Raw genomic sequence first — 6,574 nt, 5'->3', positions numbered from 1 at the left:
TATTGGGGGTTCAGTATTGATGTGGATAGAGAACTGGCTGGCAGACAGGAAGCAAAGAGTAGGAGTAAACGGGTCCTTTTCACAATGGCAGGCAGTGACTAGTGGGGTACCGCAAGGCTCAGTTCTGGGACCCCAGCTATTTACAATATATATTAATGATTTGGACGAGGGAATTGAATGCAACATCTCCAAGTTTGCGGATGACACAAAGCTAGGGGGCAGTGTTAGCTGTGAGGAGGATGCTAGGAGGCTGCAAGGTACAAGGAGTATATATACAAGGAGTCCATATACAAGGAGTATATATGCAAGGAATCCATATACAAGGAGTTCATATACAAGGAGTATATATACAAGGAATCCATATACAAGTCCACATACAAGTCCATATACAAGGAGTCCATATACAAGGAGTCCATATACAAGGAGTATATATACAAGGAATCCATATACGTCCATATACAAGGTCCATATACATGGAGTCCACATACATGGAGTCCATATACAAGAATCGCCATGTTTTGCCGCCATTTTCCCAGTCCCAGCTGCAGTTGGCCTTAAAGTCCCAATAAAGCCGTCGCTTCCGTCCGGATCGTCCCGTGAACCGTCGTCCCTCTCCTCGCCCGGACACCTTCAGCCCTCGCGCCTCGAAGGCGCGGAAGGTAAGACCCCTTCCGGTTCCCACTCACCGTCCCTTTGTCCAACGTTGACCACCGCCGGCGACTCCCTCCACCCTCCTCTCCAGTTCTCTCTGGGTAGCAGTGAAATACTGACCAGAGTGTCTCTTTTTGTGATAGTCATTCTGGGATGACAGGGAACTCCCCTAATAATCTTTGAAATAATGCCTTGGGACAGCTTGCACCCTTGGTTTGTGAGATACAGCATGGAAACAAGGCCTTGGGCCAACCGAGTCCATGCCGGCCTTCTGCCACACGTCATCACACTTTCCCATTCACTCGGTGGAGGCCGGTTCTCTGGATACTTTCAAGAGAGAGCTAGATAGGGCTCTTGAAGATAGCGGAGTCAAATGGATAGGGGGAGAAGGCAGGAACGGGGTACTGAATGTGGATGATCAGCCATGATCACATTGAATGGCGGGGCTGGCTCGAAGGGCCGAATGGCCTACTCCTGCACCTATTGTCTATTGTCTATTGTCTATTGTCCCCACACATTAGGGGCACTTGACAGAGGGCCAATTAAACGACAAACTTGGGATGATGGGAGGAAAGGGGAGAATCTGGAGGAAACCCATGCGTTCACAGGGGGAGAACACGCAAACTCCACACAGACAGCAAGATCCAACCTGGGTATTTGGAGGTGTGAGGCAGCAGCTCTACCAGTTGTGCCACTGTGCCGCCCAAATTATGGTCAAATTTCTCGTCCAAATAATGTCATAGAGTGATACAGTGTGGAAACAGGCCCTTCGGCCCAACTCACCCACACCAGCCAACAATGTCCCAGCTACACTAGTCCCACTTACCTGCGCTTGTTCCATATCCCTGCAGACCTGTCCCGTCCATGTACCTGTCTAACTGTTTCTTAAACGTTGAGATAGTCCCAGCCTCAACTACCTCCTCTGGCAACTTGTTCCATACACCCACCACACTTCGTGTGAAAAAGTTGCCTATTAAATCTTTTCTCCCGAACCTTAAACCTATGTCCTCTGGTCCTCGATTCCCCTACTCTGGGCAAGATCTGTGCATCTACCCAATCTATTCCTCTCATGAATTTTTACACCTCTATAAGATCACCCCTTAAATGCTAGCAACTCCGCCTGTGCAGCCGAGGTTACATTTCAGAAGTATGGCTTGAACCAGTAGTCCTCTGTCAAACAGCATGGTGGTGCAGCGGTAGAGTTGCTGCCTTACAGTGCTTGCAGCGCCAGAGACCCGGGTTCGATCCCGACTACGGGCGCTGCCTGTACGGAGTTTGACCGCGTGGGTTTTCTCCGAGATCTTCGGTTTCCTCCCACACTCCAAAGACGTACAGGTATGTAGGTTAATACAGGTGCACAACCTTATATCCGAACATCCAAATAACGAAAAGCTCCGAATAGCGGACATTTTTTCGGTCCTTGAAGAAAGGTCCTTGAAGACGTTCATCGAGGGCGGCCCGCAGAGGTGACAGCGGAACCTCGGTCGGTCCTCAAAGAAAGGGGAACTAAATCCCCATTCATAAAAGAGAAGGTGAGGGTATATTTCGCGGGAGGGTTAATAATTGACAATCTGCGGCTGCCTGCCCGCTGAGTTAAAAAGTTCCCACGGTAGATAGTGTATCGTGTGTCTTGCGTGGGAACTTTTTAACTCAGCGGGCAGGCAGCAGCAGATTGTCGCTCCCTTCAGTTTCACCCCACCTACACCCCTCTGCTTCCCGGCCATGTGTGTGACCCCTTCACTCCCCTCTCCAGCTCCCCGCCCATTGCACCGGCGCGGGGGCTTTGCACTCTCTTCACGTCGGCGATGCCAACAGGTCAGTGCCAGTCACCGGAGACGTCAGGACCAACGGGACACCGACCCCCAGGCCCACTGCAAGCACGGAGATCCCAGAGACCCACAGCCAGCAGCAGCCCAGCCCCGTTCCAACTCCAGAGGAACACGCTCCCCGTAGGGACAGAAGCTGATGGTGTGCAAGGTACGTCTTGTTCTTGGGGTTGCGGATGAGGGGGCGCAGCTCGGGCTGTGACGTCTCCGGCCACCCCCTTGTACAGGAGCTGAGACGTCCTGTACAGGGGGGTGGCCGGAGACGTCCTGTCAGCTCCTGTCCAGGGGGGTGGCCGGAGACGTCAGGACCAATGGGACACCGACTGCAAGCACGGAGATCCCAGAGACTCACAGCCAGCAGCAACTCTAGCCCAGCCCCGCTCCAACTCCACAAGAACCCGGGTTGCGGATGAGGGGGCGCAGCTCGGGCTGTGGGCGAACTGCCACTTGTCGCTGTAGCGGCCCATCGGGAAGCGGATTCCTCTGGAGTTGGAGGGACAGGGAGACACAGCGGCTTTTGAGAATGGTGGGCAATCACTTCCAAAGTTCTGCCCACACAGTCAGTACACCTCTCCTACACTTGTCTCCCACACTAAGATCATGTCGCAGAGAATGATCCCAGCCTAACCCTCTCTATTCTCTCCTATTCTGCAAGAAAAAACTACATTGAAGACTCAAACTTGCGATCGAGTAACTCCGGGATCGAGGCGCAAACTCGCGACCTTGCGGATATGAGCCGAGCAATCTACCACTGATGAGCCAGCCGTTAAAATCTATGCTAAAAATCTTCCAATCCGAAAGCCGAAAAATTCCGAATTACGAAAAGTGTCTGGTCCCAAGGCTTTCGGATAAAAGGTTGTGCACCTGTAGTAAGATTAAACGAGAACTTACCAGTTTGAAGTTTGATCTGTATTTTATGAGGAGTTACGATGAGGGATTACGTGAAGAAGCCCGCCAGGACGCATGCGTGTCATTCTTCAAAGCAGCGGTGTGAAATCACAGATAACTGTAATGACTAAACATAGTAAGATTAGAGAAGAGATACCAGTTGAGTATATGATCAAGGGTGGGAGCGGAGGGCACGTAATCCCTCATCGTAACTCCTCATAAAATACAGATCAAACTTCAAACTGGTAAGTTCTCGTTTAATCTTACTATTTTACTTCGGAGTCACGTGAGTGACTATGTGAAGATTTTAAAGCTCTGTGATTTCATGCCGTGGAAACAAGTCCATGCATCACGTCTGCCTTGATGACTGTAGGAGGGATTGTGTTAACATAATTTGGACATGAATTCGACATTGAAATCATAAAATTTATGAACACAAAATTATAACCCCTTTTTATGGGTTTAAATTAATTTACAGAACTTAAAATTGTTTCTGCAAACGTTCCAGGTTTCATTACTGGTTTGTTGTAAAATAGTTGGAATGTTTTTTCCCCTGACCATCCTGCTGCCTTGAGGATTTGGTCCATTGGTACATCCAACTGTATCGCTGCCGATGTAGCTGCAGCCCTGGTGGAATGAGATTAAAAAATATTAGTATCCACCCCAGCCTGTGTTAGCACCTGTTTCAGCAATCTTGAGATGGTCTGGACCGTCACTCTTTTGTGTGGTTGCTAGTGGCTGACCAGAAGTGCCTTCTCATTGCCTCTTATGATTTTCGTTTTCTCCATGTATAACGACAGATGTCTTACTATACACAGACGGTCATCTGTTGGGTATGACCTAAATTGTATATTGAGGCCTGCTGATCCCTGTCTGTTCTGCTTACTAACTCATAGATATGAAACGTAATATTTTCTGTTGAGGAAGTCATGTTGTCCAGTCTTAGTTTATGCAGTGACTGTACCCTCTGTGCCGTGACCAATGCCATTAGCATGACTGTTTTTAATGTCAGTCTGTGTAGGGACAGAGCTGTTGCTGGAGACCAATTCCTGAGCATCTTCAAGACAATACTTACATCCCATATTTGGGAGTACCTGGTTCTTGGGGGATTAGTATTAAAAATTCCCCTCATAAGTTTTGTTACCAGTGGGTGAGTCCCAACAGAGTAACGTTCTGTCCCCTGCCATAGGAAAGTCGATAGGGCACTTCTGGCGCAGTTGATGGCACTGTAACTGAGCCCCTCATCATAGTGGAGGCCTGCCAGATATTCCAGAACAGACGGGATGTTCATGTCTCTGTGGGTGATGTTGTTTTTGTGACTATGCATCTCCCACTTTTTTTTTTTTTTTTTTTTTTTTTGGTTGACTGTCTTTGGGCCGCCGAGATCATGTTCACTGTTCGGTCCGTCAGTCCCAGTTGTAGTAGAGGTGTTTTTAAACTCTACAAATTAATAAGTTCAAATGGTTATGGCATGGGTGGCTATCCCTTGTTACGGGATGTAGCAATAAATCTGGTCTATGTGGGATGGTGATACATGGTTCTAATACCATGTTTAGTACCACTGGGAACCATGGTTGAGTAGGCCAATCGGGTACTACCAAAATACCAGACGCAGAGTCTTGTTGTATTTTCCTTAATACCCGACTGATGAGGCAGAAAGGAGGGAATGCGTAAATAAACAATTTCCCCCAATGCAGCGAAAATGCATCTGTCGCCGCTGCCCAAGGGTCTGGTTCCCATGAAACATAATTTGCTAACTGGTGGTTAAGTCTGGATGCGAATAGATCGATATCTGGTGTTCCATATTTTGCTGTAATATCAGCAAATACTTTTTTATTCAACATCCATTCGGTGTTTTCATTAAATTTGCGTGACCTGGTGTCTGCCACTAAATTTAGTCTTCCTGGTAGGTAAGTGGCTGATATCCAAATATCTCTCTGGATACACCATTGCCAAATTGTATTAGCCAGATTGTCACATGATGTCGATTTGTTTCCACCCATGTGGTTAATGTATGCTACCACGGTGGTATTGTCTATCTGTAGTCTAACATGCTGGTGATATGACCCAGTACAATATGACTTTAGGCCATGTAATGCACCCAACATTTCCAGGTAGTTTATGCCCAGTGTGAGTAATAATGATGCCTCCTGAGCAGTCCATCTACCTCCACAACTGGTGATGGTATTGGTGGCTCCCCACCCAAGGGCACTGGCATCAGTTTGTAGTACCATGGAAGGGTTACTGACAATGATTGGATTGGAACAAAGCCAGATGTTATCTATCCACCATTTTAGTTCCATTTTAGCTTTGATTGGTAGTTTCATAGGTCTGTCAGTGACCTGCATTGATTTTGAGTGCTTGTATTTTTGCTCTCTGTAAGTTTTGGTAATGTAGAGGTCCAAATTGTGTGGCTGGAAAGGCAGCCACCATTTTGCCAATTACTTTTGCTACCAATCTGATGGATGGTTTGCTGATGTCAATGAGGTTATTGCAAGCCTCTATTAAATCTCTAGCCTTTCCCTTAGGCAGTGTCACCGACATGTGAACTGAGTCAATGGTGAACCCCAAATAGTCCATAGTAGTGGAAGGCGTTAGTTTAGATTTAACTGGATGGATAATAAATCCCAGTTTTTCAATATAGTTTTTCAACGGTTTGTTTGGCCAATTCCAAAGTTTTGCCCACAATGAGTATGTCATCTAAATATGCCATGACCATGTGTTTTCGTTTCCGTAGAAACGCTAGGGCTGGTTTCAAAATTTTGTGAACAGCCTGGGGGCTGATGATATACCATTTGGCAGTGCTTTATACTGCCAGCGTTGTCCCATCCAGTTGAATTTTAAGTAACATCTGTGGTCACCTCGTATAGGCACTGAATAGTAAGCATCTTTTAAATCGATGCTGGCCATGAAGTAACCTTTGGAAATTAATTGTTTCGCATTAACAAAGGTTTCCATTTTGAAGTGAATATATTGTACAAATATATTCAATTTTGTCAGGTCTATGATGATGCGACAACCACCATCTTTTTTGTTTTTGGTAAATATATTGGACACGAATTCTAATGGTTCGTGTTGAGTTTGCTCAATAACACCTTTTACGTAAAGCCGCTCCAGTTCAGTTTGCGCTTCTGATTTTTCCTTATCAGAAAGCACGAACATTCGGTTCGGTATATGTTGAACTGGAGGGCTGTACTTGTGTATAAACT

Source organism: Amblyraja radiata, chromosome 12 (genome assembly GCF_010909765.2).
Source record: "Amblyraja radiata isolate CabotCenter1 chromosome 12, sAmbRad1.1.pri, whole genome shotgun sequence".
Classification (NCBI taxonomy): domain Eukaryota; kingdom Metazoa; phylum Chordata; class Chondrichthyes; order Rajiformes; family Rajidae; genus Amblyraja; species Amblyraja radiata.
Note: the sequence above shows the minus strand (reverse complement) of the source record.